This window comes from Anolis carolinensis, chromosome 4, assembly GCF_035594765.1.
Source record: "Anolis carolinensis isolate JA03-04 chromosome 4, rAnoCar3.1.pri, whole genome shotgun sequence".
Lineage (NCBI taxonomy): Eukaryota > Metazoa > Chordata > Lepidosauria > Squamata > Dactyloidae > Anolis > Anolis carolinensis.
The window spans coordinates 236,640,378-236,654,863 of NC_085844.1; the positions used below are offsets into that span (position 1 = coordinate 236,640,378).

The 14,486-nt window shown below is 39.0% G+C and overlaps 1 protein-coding gene and 1 long non-coding RNA gene across 3 annotated transcripts in view; one reads left to right on the forward strand and one right to left on the reverse strand.

Annotated features, from left to right (window-relative positions):
• gnas (GNAS complex locus) overlaps nucleotides 1-14,486 on the forward strand; it is a 250,385-nt gene that overhangs the window by 55,319 nt on the left and 180,580 nt on the right. The window lies entirely within an intron of this gene.
• The window catches only part of LOC103280685 (uncharacterized), a 34,587-nt gene that overhangs the window by 11,809 nt on the left and 8,292 nt on the right, over nucleotides 1-14,486 (reverse strand). Inside the window, exon 2 of the long non-coding RNA XR_010005633.1 lies at nucleotides 6,610-6,718. This is a non-coding gene — a long non-coding RNA (uncharacterized LOC103280685). The remainder of the gene's footprint in view (nucleotides 1-6,609; nucleotides 6,719-14,486) is intronic.

The following is a 14,486-nucleotide window of genomic DNA, read 5'->3' on the forward strand; positions in this document are numbered from 1 at the left end:
CTCATGGGCTTCAGCGCATTTTATAGCTTAAGTTTGTCATGATTTTTTAACACCCTGTTTCCAGCTGGATTCATGTTTCAGCTCCTATTGGGGGTGTACATTTTTGTAGACACCTCAGCCTCAAGCATGTTTCAAGTTGGATTTAGTGCCTGTGTAGAAGGTCCCTGCGTTTAAGGGGAAGTTAAACTGGTTTAACATAGTTTATTTTGCATTAAGAGGTTGCCTTTAGATCTTCTGTCAGCTTTTTTCTAGCCACAAGTTCTCTACTAGCCCAGAGATGTCAAACTTCCCCCTGTCACCCACCCATCTATAAGGTGGAAATTGTAATTATTCAGAACAATCATGATGTTATCTTTATCCATAACCTGCAGGACTGGGGATGGATGTTCTTTGTCAATCCCGACACAGGATTGCTTTGCTCATATGGTTATTTGAAAAAAAGTATAACCCCTTCTCATAGGTTGTAGAAATTCTGCTTGTATTATCCATGTTTGAGATGGGTCCTAGGCTATGGAACTGCACTATTATGTCCAGTATCAATATAGTGCACTATATTTTTAAGGAGTGTAGCTGATTGTTCTTCCTGGCTTGAATTAGTGGAAAAAATGTGCTCAGAATTATTTAGTGACTAATCGGAACACTTCTTATGCATTATAAATCCACTTCAGCAGCCACTAAGGACAGCGTCAAGGAAATACAATTTATTGTCTTTGCAAGATATGGCCAATTATTATTCACCACCCTTCTCTGTCTCATATGAAATTGGTGCTATGCTTCTGCTTGCTGCATGGGGAGTACAGAAACTATATCTACAGTGGGAATCTGAATATCTTCTACTGTTGGATGGAGATCAATTTTGAATGTAGGGAAGAAAAGCAGTGGAGAGGAAACACAGGTTGAAGTCCTATTCCCTTCATGTTCATCAAGGATCTAACCCTGTCACTCTTCGCCTGAGTTCCTCCATTGTGATACATCTCAACAATCTGCTTCATAAGTAAGATTTAAGGAGTATACATTCCTGAACTTACTGTGGTGACAGGAAAACATGGATAATAGCAAACCCTATTGAGATGAATCAATTCCACAGTCACTCTGGAGAACCTAGAAAATTACTACAGACTTGTAATGTTGGGGGAGCAAGCAAATTCTCTAGAGATCTGCATGCTCCTCCAATGCTAGTCAATTGTAATTTTCAGTGGAAGGATATCATAGAATCATCTGGAGAATGCACATGTAAGTTGACATGGTCCGAATTAAGGTTTTTGCACGAAGTTCTGGATGAATGGATTTAATTGTGTTTATGTTTTAAGTTTTATAATGCATTTTAAATAGTATTATTAATTGATTTATATGTATTGTGCTGATTTTATAATTATGTTTTGGGCATTAAATTTTTGCCAATCTCCCTGAGCCGCCCTGAGTCCCCTCAGGTGAGAAGGGCGGGGTATAAATGCTGTAAATAAATAAATAAATACAATGTTGTAGCGATAACCAAACTGCATTGTCTATACAAGGAAGTTATAACTGAAGGAGAGAAACAGGCCACATGTACACTGACCCCTTAAGCCAGTTTTAAAACAGTATTGAAGAAAGTGGTTTCATTGAGCAGATGCTTGCAAAGGACATCCTGGAACCATTTTAAGGTCTGGATAGTTGATTAGAGCGCTGATATGCATTAAGGAGCTTCTTTTGCATGCTTTCATGGGAGTTTGTTGTCTAGCCACCACAGTCTGAAGCTTACTTATAAGTGCATTAAGCAGTCAGTGTAGATGCATAGAAGTATAGAAAAAAACTCTTGTAATTTTAAAGTTAGGTTGCGCATTAGTCCACACTGAGAAACTATTTAAAATATCCCTAGAGAGTTGCTCATAGAAATCAGTGGAGATACAAATAATTTTTAACTCAGCTAGGCGTGGGCACAAATGTTCCAAATCTGGCTTCTTCGGCGTGTGATTCTTGGCCCTAATGTTTTATACATGTGCTAGATGTGCATATGAGAGCAGCGGCCAGCTATGGCAGGCATTCCTTCTGCGTGGTTTCTGCCACCCCAAGCCAGGGAGAACATATTAGCGTAATCCCAGTCAGAAGACTGGGATGTGTCAAGGAAGTTCTGTGAGATGGGACCAGGGCTGCTTCGCTTAAAAGAATTTAATACACTCGGTTTGCTGTCGTTGGCCTGCCTGGCGCCTGCACAGCTTCTGAGCCAGAAGTGTTCAGAAGTACCTTGTGGTGCTGTTAGTGGCTATCCTGATGTTTATGCATTGATTTGGGGTTGCAATAAAAACAGTCCTTTGATGGAAGGTTGGCTGAGTGACCTAGCAGTAGAAGTGCTAGCAGGAATCGAACAGGAGATTTTTTTTAATGCCTCAGAGTAAAGTTCTTTTAAAATTACGGCTTGGACTTCCCACCTCTGTTCCAATTTAAACACTCCTTTCAAAAGACAGCTTGTTGATTTCTTGTCTTTCTTTCTTCTACTGTGACGTGCTTTTTAAACTCAGGCGTGAACAGACTTTGGGCTTGAGATATCTAAATCCCCCTTCCTCCTCTAGACCCCAATATCAGCCCACTGAAGCCTGGTAGAAAATAAATACACTAAGAATTAAAAGTTTGAGTCCAGCAATGCCTCCCTTCAAAGTTTCAGAATTGGACAGAACAGAGGGTGGATCTACAAGGTAAAATTAATGCAGTTTGACATCACTTTAATTGCAATTTTCTATGGCTCAATGATATGGAATCCTGATATTTATAGTTTATTGAGGCACCAGCACCCTTTGGCAGAGAAGGTGACAAACCTTGTAAAACTGCAACTCCATTATTCTCTAACATTGGGCCATAGCAGTCTTTCCACAGAAAATTCCCCTTTTGGTTCCCATATCCCCTTCTGCTAACTTTCTTGGTTTTATCAGTATAATTTATGAAATCGTTTTGTTGTTGTTAATTTAAGAAAATACCCTGTTGGGCACTATGCACATGGCCCAGGGATGTATTTATAGATCCCAATCAATCTTCTGCCCATCTTTTCTGCATCACACATTTCTTGGCTACTATTCATTTATTACATCCTGCAGCCCCACTTTTCCTGACAAAATGCAGGGTGGTATATATGGAGGCATTCCATTTTGCTCCTATGAAATTCTTCTATTTAATTTCATACAAAAAGCAGAAATAATGATGGGCCTGCTTAGCTTTTGGGCTGAGAATAGATTCCAGATTTCACTGGTAGAGGTCCAGGAATACCCTTTGCATCATACCAGCTGTTTTCAAATGCTGAATTGGTTGGATTACCTTTTCTTATCAACTCTGCTGGCGAGCCCTGGAACATCTGCCATTGATGCCTGGCTTTTTGTTAAGGATTCAGGCTTTTGCCTGAATGTACCAAAACACAGGCAAGGTCTCTTGGGCTTCGGGATGACTAGAGCTGGAAAATGGAGTTTGGGCTACAGCTCCCAAAATCCTCTGACCAACAATATGAACTCTTCTTTGCTCCAGCTGATATTAAGGTAAATTGTTGCTCAGGTATGTCATCTTTCTTGCCATTGCTCTTTTTATATTTTTCACAAAACTAGAAATCTCAGAATTCCAGAGCATGGAGTCATGTCAGGCTGGATCTACACTGCCATATAATCCATATTATAAAATAAAATAATCCAGATTATCTGCTTTGAACTTGATTATATGAGTCTACACTGCCATATTTTCCAATTCAAATCAGATAATCTGGATTTTATATGATAGTGTAGATGGGCCCTCAGTTAATATGGTATCTAACTAAATACAATTCTGTTGTATGGATACTGCCTGCAGCTGGATCTGCCAAATAATGCAGTTTGAACTGCTTTTTATGGTCAGTGTAGACTCATATAACACATTTCAAGATGGATTGTCTGGGTCTACATTAGCCATATACAGTAATGCAGTTCCAACTTCATTATTTAGCAATGTAGATCCAGCCTGAGTTCTGTAATAGTTTAACCAGAAGGTCCAGTTCTCTTCAAATTTCTCTCCTCTCAGTCGTCAAGGTCCATCCTGTCCCTCTCGCCAGGGCATAACAGAGCTTGGGAAGTTACATTTCACAAATTACGTGTTCCCATTGTTTAGTCAGTGCCTCAAAAAGCGAACCCTTGTTATATGTCGCAGCTTTGAAAAAGGCAGTTTCTTGGGGAATAGTTCATTAGGACTGATTGGAAAATGGCATAGGACTTGCTGAAAGGGCCAACAGTGCCCCAAAAGTAACTTCAAGTGGAACTAGAAATGGTTCCTTTTACAATGACAAAGCAAATTTGTTTCCATGTACTTTTGGAATGTGGTTTTGCTATGTTTTGCCATATTTGACTGTGAATGTGCAGCTTTCGTGCAAACTGAAATGGAGGGGCAAAATATTAGAGAAGAGAAAAGCTGTTATAGGCTTTCTGGGTAGAAGATGGATTTGTGGAAAGGATATTTCAAGCCAGTCAGCAGTTAGTTTAGGGCTGCTCCTCCCGTAATGAAAAACTCCCAAAGCAAGTGCAAGGGGCTGGGGGAAATTCCAGCAAGGAAGTTAAATTCTACTGTGAAGGAGAATTAGCAGAGACCAGGAAATGTCAGTGGTGAACGTTTAACAATACTCATATTTAACAAAATATTGACTTTCTTATGGGGCTACGGCAGGTCACGGTTTCAGAATTACGGATGTAGCCAGCTCTCTATAAATAGTCCTGCCTTTAAAAAAAACCCTTTTCTTTGGCTTTTGGTCTCAAAAGCAAACAAAACTACTTTGGGGCTTTGAAAATAATCCCATGAAACATCGAGCTCAAAGACACAATCTCCTTTGAGGAAAGTTTGAGGCAACTAATTGGCCAGGTGTCCCAGAGCCGAGGAAAACTTACTCTTATTTTGGGAACAAAAACTGACTTTCTGCTTTGGGATGAAACTGCGGAGGACATGCATTACTCTTTGTCCCCATCAAGGGATTTGTTTTGTTTTATTTGTACCCTGCCTTTCTCCCAAGGTTGGAACACAAGGAAGTGTACATCATATTGAAATGGCAGAAGTTGACCATAAATTTGCACTGCAGGATCTAGATTGTTTTAAAGGGGTGTTATCCCAAGTAAAAAAAGAGTGGGTTTTTATTCACAGTTTTTCCACTTTCACAAGGGTCCTGCACCTCTAACCCCTTTTAGAGGCTGTATCATTAGAGAAAAGAGATGTATATTACGAGGAGAGCTTTTTCTAAATGCAATTAGGCTACTGCAGATCATGGATTTCAATTATATAATTGTACATTTCTGTCATACAAGTTTATTTTAGGACAAAAGTCTGGACCATTGCACCTGCCCATTTCAGATTGCTTTAGGGCCCCGTTAACACTGCCATATAGTCCAGTTTCTGAATGTAGTTTATCTGCTTTGAATTGGATCATATATATGGCAGTCTAGACTCATATAATCCAGTTCAGATCAGATAATTTGGATTCAGAAACTGGATTATATGGTAGTGTAGATCCACCCTAAATCAGATTATGTTATACTTTAATACAGTAGAGTTTCACTTATCCAACATTTGCTTATCCAGCGTTCTGGATTATCCAACGCAGTCTGCCTTTTAGTAGTCATTGTTTTTGTAGTCAATGTTTTCAATACATTGTGATGTTTTGGTGCTAAATTCATAAATACAGTAATTACTACATAGCATTACTGTGTATTGAACTACTTTCTCTGTCAAATTTGTTGTATAACATGATGTTTTGGTGCTTAATTTGTAAAATCATAACTAAATTTGATGTTTAATAGGCTTTTCCTTAATCCCTCCTTATTATCCAACATATTCGCTTATCCAACGTTCTGCCGGTTCATTTATGTTGGATAAGTGAGACTCTACTGTATCTGGTAATAGGCGAGAGCCAGCATGTGGTAGTGGTTTGAAAATTGGGATATGACTGAATTGAATCCCCTCTTGTCCAAGGAAACCCACTGGGCAACTTTGGGTGAGTCACACTCTCTCAGACCCAGAGAAAGTCTAGGGCAATCTGCGCCTGAACAAATGTTTCCAACAAAACCCTATGATAGGCTCGCCTTAGGCTTGCTATCAGTCAGAAATTACTCCAAGACACCTAGTAATACAGTAGAGTCTCACTTATCCAACACTCGCTTATCCAACGTTCTGGATTATCCAACGCATTTTTGTAGTCAATGTTTTCAATATATCGCGATATTTTGGTGCTACATTCATAAATACAGTAAATACTACATAGCATTACTGCATATTGAACTACTTTTTCTGCAAAATTTGTTGTCTAACATGATGTTTTGGTGCTTAATTTGTAAAATCATAACCTAATTTGATGTTTAATAGGCTTTTCCTTAATGCCTCCTTATTATCCAACATATTCGCTTATCCAACATTCTGCCGGCCCGTTTATGTTGGATAAGTGAGACTCTACTGTAAATGGGCATACAGTCAAAAAATTGTGAAAATTACGAAAGGCATTGCAGTCCTGAATTAATCTTATAGTACTGAAAAGTTACTTTTTAAAAGTACACTTCCTAGAATTCCACAGCCAGTGTGGCTAAATGAGAAATTTTTAGAGTTATAAAACATTTCATGCACATGGATAAAAAAACTTGTATTTACTTTTTCCCTTTAGTGATGGAAGAGCAGAGCAGGTGGTTGACTGGATGGCCCTTGTGGCATCTTCCAATTCTATGATTCTAAAAATTGTGTTTGCTTTTTCTGGACTTTCCTGGTTAGAGACAGAGAGAAAGGGTTATACGAAGGTTTTAATAAACCATCATGGAACCATCAGCTTGTCAGAAATGCATTTTTCTTCGCCTTGCACAACATTGGACTGGTAACTCATTTGCTTTTTATCCTTAAGTGTGCAAATCCATTTCAGAAAATCCAAAGAAAAGCTCATTTTTGTGGCTATATTTTTTAAGAGGAAGACTATTATCTTCTTGGAAGGAAATGCCATTTGGTTTGTTTAGTCTGCCTTCTTTGAAGCTGCCTGTTAAAGCTAAACCTTAGACCCCTTCTACACTGCCATGTAAAATCCAGATTATCTGCTTTGAACTGGATTATATGGCAGTGTAGATTCATATAATCCAGTTCAAAGCATATAATGTGGATTATCTGATTTGATAATCTGGATTATATGGCAGTGTAGAAGGGGCCTTTGTGTCTCAAATGTAGGACAATTGCACAGCCAGAGAGAGGCATTCAAGGAACACTTTTTGCACTTGTTAGGTATCTGAAAAATTTTGTGTGTTCAAGCTCTTTTTCTTTTCCCACCTAGGCAATTTAAACAGAACAATGGCTCCTTTTGTGGTCAGTTTGGAACAGAACAAATGTGCAAGTGTGTAGTGGTGCAGCTTTTCGGTTAAGCATCTGTGTAAATTTTCTTTCTTTCTTTGGATACTTTAATTTCTCTCTTCTGCATTGTTTTCTCTGTGTCAGTAACAGCTGTACTAAAAGCAAACACATCCATCAGTTATACGTTTAATTTTTCAGAGGGACCTTAGAAAACAAGTTTGCAATTATCTTTCTTCAGAACATCCCCACATCCCACCACATATGGACTGGATTCTTACAGGAATGTGGAATGTATACCCTCCAAAGCTGGATCTACACTACCATATAATACAAATTATCAAAGCAGATAATCCACATTATATGCTTTGAACTGGATTATATGAGTCTACATTGCCATATAATCCAGCTCAAAGCAGATAATCTGGATTTTATATGGCAGTGTAGATGGGGCCCTAGATGGGACCCAAGTTTCTTTCTTCTTGTTGAGCAGAACATTTTGCATGTCCTTGCCTTCAAGTTACCTGTCACTTATGGCAATCCCATGAATTGGTCATAAGGTTTTCATAGGCAAGAATGTCCAGATATGGTTTTGCCAAATCCTTCCTCTAAAATATAGGCTGCAGCACCTAACAGTCATTGATGACCTTGCATCCAAGTACAGTAGAGTCTCACTTATCCAACATAAACGGGCCGGCAGAATGTTGGATAAGCGAATATGTTGGATAATAAGGAGGCATTAAGGAAAAGCCTATTAAACATCAAATTAGGTTATGATTTTACAAATTAAGCACCAAAACATCGTGTTAGACAACAAATTTTGCAGAAAAAGTAGTTCAATATGCAGTAATGCTATGTAGTAATTACTGTATTTATGAATGTAGCACCAAAATATCGCGATATATTGAAAACATTGACTACAAAAATGCGTTGGATAATCCAGAACGTTGGATAAGCGAGTGTTGGATAAGTGAGACTCTACTGTACTAACCTGGGCTGACTTTAGTTAGGGATTATCTATACTCATTGATTAATCCATAGCGAGTATGGAGTAACAATATGCAAAACTAATCCTGGAAGCGGCCACCCACTCCATGCCTGATAAACAGTAGTGGCAGGACTGAGGCCCCATATAATTCAGTTTCTGATCTCAGATTATCTTATTTGAACTGTATTATATGACAGAGCACTCATATAATCCATTTCAAAGCAGATAATCTAATTAGATACTAGATTATATGGCAGTGTAGATCCAGCCAGAGTCCACATGGTCTAGCGTAGCCAAAAACTAGCTTGGCTTTGCTGGACTGTCACTTTTATTTTTGGATTGCTATTACTGAAGTCATCTAGCAGTGGAAACATAGCCAGATCCAAACCAGTTCATCCCAGTATATCCTGCATTAAGGACCAGAAGTACCAGGCCTGTAGCCGGGGGTGGTGGGGTGGGGGGGTGGTTAGGGGTTCAACCCCTCCCCCCAAATTTTTCAGGTTAAAAAAATACCTGGTTTACACATGAATTTTAACTGGTTAACCAAATCTCCATGCTAAGTCTATGTACGCAAGAAATTAAGAGTCCCTCCAGGCACTATCTCAAGCAGATATTGACAGGTCTGAACCTGGGGGGCGGGTGGGTCAGGGGTTCAACCCCACCCCCACCCCACCCCCGAAATTTTCAAAACTCTTCCCAAAAATTTTTTCTGGCTATGGCCCTGAAAGTACCCAAGACACTTCCTGTCCACTTTGGGTTTGAAACAAGCCTTTAATTTCCAAGATCAGACAGAATCCGATGCTTTCAGTGCAGTGCTTTGAGCATGCTATCAATGCACATAACTTACAGTGGAATGCATGCAAATTGCCTGTGGAGAAAGAGGAGCAGGCTGCCTTCATAAAATGTTGGCCATGCTGGTTGGAGGAACATAAGACTTGTAGTTGAAATCTAAAAACTAACTTTTCCAAGGCTTTCAACCTGTAGATGATGGTATCTAAGCACACCAGCCTTGCCTGTTTCATAATGTCATAGTTGTGGTGTGGCGTTCTTTGGAAATGCCCACAAACTTCTAGACTGTATTGGCATAATACCACTCCACCTTATCACTGCCATAATGTTTATGATCCCTGATAATTGAACTCCCAGGTTGCAGAGTTCAGGTAAACTCTAAAGCCTTTGGGTGCTTAGTTACCAGAGTCACCAAAGAAGACTTCACCTTTGCTACTTGGAGTTTCCACCTTCTCTTTTGTTGCCCTGTTTCCTTCCACACTGTAGAGCAGGGGTCCCCAAACTAAGGCCCGGGGGCCGGATGTGGCCCTCCGAGGTCATTTACCTGGCCCCCGCCCTCAGTTTTATAATATAATATATTGTATATACATATAATATTGATAATAATATTATAATGTAATACAATATCACACTAATAATAATACCATATAATAATATTAATTATATATTCTATATTACATATAATATTACTAACAATATTACAGTATAGTGGTATAGTTCAATATAGTAATATATAATGCTAATATTGTGCTATGCTAATAATATAATACATTGTATGTACATATAATTTGTAAGCCACTCTGAGTCCCCTTTGGGGTGAGAAGAGTGTGATACAAATGTAGTAAATAAATGCAGTAAATAAATAAATAATAAATAAATACATTTTAGGCTTGCCCAAAGTCTGAAATGACTTGAAGGCACACAACAACAACAACAACCCTAATTAACTTGACTATTTCATTGGCCAGAAGCAGGAACACACTTCCCATTGAAATCCTGATAAATGTATGTTGGTTAAAATTATTTTTATTTTTAAATATTGTATTGTTCTTTCGTTGTTGTTGTTGTTGTTGTTGTTTTTTTTGCACTACAAATAAGACATGTGCAGTGTGCATTGGAATTTGTTTGTATTATTTTTTCAAATGATAATCCGGCCCCTCAACAGTCTGAAGGATTGTGGACCGGCCCTCGACTTAAAAAGTTTGAGGACCCCTGCTGTAGAGGCTGACTCCTCCCAGCTATGTTGATTTTGCTCTTTTTCTAAAGGCAGAGTCAATCTTATGTTTTGCATAAGAGAACATTCTTTTGTCTGTACATACAGGTAAATATGTGTCCTGGCAACACAAATTTCTGACTCCCCAACAAGGGTGTGAGGAGCTGGGATTGTAATGAACAACAATACCATTTAAAAAAAACCTCTCAATACTGTTTTAGTATGGCCTCGGCAAACCATAGCTTCAGAATCAGGAATCTTCCTTTTTGACCCCTCCTCCCCAACCTATTGGACTTAAGCATATAACATTTTATCTGTGCTAATATTAGCTACTGCTGATGTAAACCAGCAAGAACCATGGGACTGTCTTCAAGACAGGGGAAGCTCAGCATTTCCAGGCAGGTACTAACAGAAAATCATGTTTAGGGTTCGAGTCTCAGTGCTAAGTGTGAGAGGTTACAAAGTCGGAGTCTCAATATCCTCATTCCCTTGAAGGTCATCTCGCAGTCACACAGTAAAGATTGGGGATTTAAAAAAAATAATAATAATGCAAGGCAACCCTAGATGAAGTTGGAGAAGTCTCACATACTTAAACTCTCTCTCTCTCTCAATTTTACTTGATTTTAGTTAATTTTAGGTCTGTTGCTAGCTCAAATATTGCTACACTATGCAAACTGAAGCTTCAAATGCTTGCCCTTGGGAAACTACCCTCCTTCCTCCCCGGTGCTGTCCCCAGTCAGTCTAGATTGTTCACAATTCTGCTCAAGCAATTAAAAAACAATTGGTAATCCAGACACAGCTGCAGCAATTTGAGACTGGTTGGAGCAGAGCGGTGTATGCTCTGTGCAAAAACCAACAACAAACAACAAGCAGAAACTATTTAAAAACAAATTGCAGCCACACACATAGAATCTTTGAGAATCCTAGTTCTTTTAAAAGACAGACCAGGAACCTAAATAGATCAGGAACTGGATTGGAACCCTAAAAGATGACTGGAAGAAAAGAAGGCATTTAGGCCCCATCTACACTGCCATATAAAATCCAGTTTATCTTCTTTGAACTGGATTATATGGCAGTGCAGACTCCTATAATCCAGTTCAAAACAAATAATGTGGATAATTTGGTACTTTGATAGTATATTTGATAGAATATACGGTAGGGTGGACTCAGATAACCCAGTTCAAAGCAAATATTGTGGATTATCTGCCTTGATATTCTGAGTTATATAGCTGTGTGAAAGGGCCCTTAGTTACCTGGCCTTAAGGAAGTGTTAATCTGTAAGATCAGGAGTAGATTGTGGTACAGTGCAGGGACTACAAAAAATAGAAAATAGGTAAAGAAATTTGCAATATCAATCATTTTGCCAACTACAACCTGAAGAACAGCCTTCTGATATAGGGTTGGGTAAACTGTGGCCAATGAACCATTTTTGGGGGCCAGAACCACATCAAGGGTAAAACATATTGTTTTTCAGAATGCCTTCTCCCCAACTCAATGTAGTCTAAGGGTGAGGACTGCTTTCCCACCACATTTGGAGGCCTTGGATCCCCTAGGGGCCAAAACCCAATTTTTGCACAAAAAATAAATAAATTCAAGAACAATGCTCTGAAATGTCCACTAGGGGGTGTAGGGTGCATTTCCACCAAATGTTGTGGCCCTCCACATTTTGTGGTGAAAATGCCCCTCGCCCCTAGAGGAGTTTGAGGCCAATAAAAACTTTTTTTGCAGGAATAGCTATGGCCCTTTAATGCCTTCTAGGGGAGCAATGTGACGCCCTGGCATTCCACAGTTGCCTACCCTTGCTCTAGAACTTGAAGAGTATGTAAAATAGATTTGTGCTATTGAACCTAAATGATCACCAGAAGGCATAGAAATTGGATGAAGGACTATCAAGGATTTAAGATATATAGGTGACACCATAGGACTTGCAAAAAATAACAAAGACTTGGAATGACTATTGAGAAAAGTTTGAGGAAGAAAATGCTAAAGCAGCGTTATAGTCAAATTTAAAAAACAAACAAAAATAATGATGATAAGCTATTTCTGTAAGTTTAAAGGGGGATGATGAAGACATTGAAATAGTTAATCATTTATTCAATATGGTTTTCAGAAATGAAAAGCAAAGTGAAGAAATCGGAATAAATCTAAGACTTGGAAGGGCTACTATTGAAAGAACTAGATATGGTCACCAAGTGTAAAGATACATCATGGAATACCATAGCCAGGATTGGGTTGCTGTGAGTTTTCCAGGCTGTAGCCAAGGTTGACTAGTGTTTAAGATTTCCATGTATGGTGGTGAAAGCTGGACAGTGAAGAATGCTGATGGGGGGAAAAAATCAACTCTTTTGAAATGTGATAGTGGTAGAGAATTTCACAGATACCACAGATAGTCAAAAAGACAAATAAGTGGGTCCTAGAGCAATGGAAAGCAACCACAGGCATAGGCTGAGACACCCAGGCCACAGATTTGGGTCATGAAAGGATAGAAAATTGCTCTTTTGTTTTTTCTTAGTGCATTTTTTACAGAAAGGGATGAGAAGAAGATTTTCAATTTCCTCTACCCAAAGGACATGGCTGCCATTTGGTACTCTGGGACTTGACTTGTGCAGGTGAAGTTTAGTACAATTAGTTGCTCTGCTGTAGGCTGCAAAATGTCTTTGGTCAGTTCATTAAATGGAGGAGAGAGAAAAAAGATCAGGTCCATGCATAGAATCAGCTTCTATTGCAGACCTTTGAGCTGATCGAATTTCACTGCCTCACAGTAATTTTGTGCTTTCTCTTTGAATTCTGAGGTTTCCTTGCTGCGGACAAGTGGGTGTCTGTGCTCTGAAATAATCTTTCCTTACTTTTGCTTCTTATTCATTTGGAACAGAAGAGGAACAAAAGCAAATTAGGTAATGTGTTTATGAACAGAGGAGCTTCCTCTGTGAACAAACAGTTAGTATGTTAGTGGTCAGTGTTTTTTTTTATCATCCAGAGTTAGCAAGTCCTCTGTTGTCGAACAGATGTAAAGATGTGTGTGCACAACTCCATGGCTAGTATTGAGTTTCTGATTCTCCTCCTGAAACCTGAGGGAGCTACAGAAACAGCAAGTAATTCTTGGTAGGTAAAAGTGAGAAGTCATGGTGTTAGTACACAAGGCAACACGGATTGCAGCAGGTTAGATGAACAAAGGATTTCTCCAAATATATGCATTAAAGGTTAATTTGTTTGAAGAAACCCAGACATAAACTTTCAGCCTCGGAAAAAGGCAGTGGCAACCGAACAGATTTAGCCAAGAAAACCCTGTGATAAGATCACTATAAAGCAAAATGGATTTCAAGTCAATTAGGAAATTTGAGCTATTACTCATGAAAAAAAATCACAAGAAAATTGTTTGTCCTGGAATTGATTCCTTGGCCTAATTAGGAATTATTAAAACATCATGTGATCACTTTTGGCTCTTGTTATTCTTGCCTGTGGTCCCTACAGGTTTGTTGATTTTGAGGTGGTGATGGTGAGAGGGATACATGGGGGGAAGAAACCTATCACAACCACCATGCAAAACTGGGAAACATTGCTCTTACAGGTTGTGACGCTCAGAATTTCCCATCCAACATTGTGAGTGGTTGTCTCTGGATGGAGCATTCCAAAAAGTAAATTCACCAATTCCACACTGCCCAGTGGGCTCACAATTTTGTTACTGCTGTTGCACCAGTTCAGTCACCTTTTGCTCTTTTGGTTCCCAAACACCAACACCTCAAAAAAGAGATTATATCCTTCCTAGTCTTGTTCTTGCTTTTCATAAGATGGTGGGCGAATGAAGCTTGGCAACAGAAGCAGTGCCAGAGACTGACAAAGGAGTTTCCACTATCTTGTGGAGGATGTCCCGCAAAGCCAACCTCACACATCTCCTATTTCTTTCTTTCTTTCTGTCATTCCCCATGCAATAAAACTTCAAACAGTTCTGAGCCATCTTGTGTTTTTAATATTAATTATAATATAGAGAGGTAGCTACTGGGGAGGGCAACATTCAATCCTTCCGTCTCCAAATTTCTAGTATTGCGGAGAGTGAGGTCATTGCCATATTCACATCTAGTATTCTTATATATGTTGTGTATGTATTATCTTGCTAACTTGTCTTTGGAAGCCTTAATTGTATTTCTACATGATCATCTAAAGTTTTACGTTATTGCAGTGCTACAGTTTTGGGGAAATTTTCATGGAGGTGGG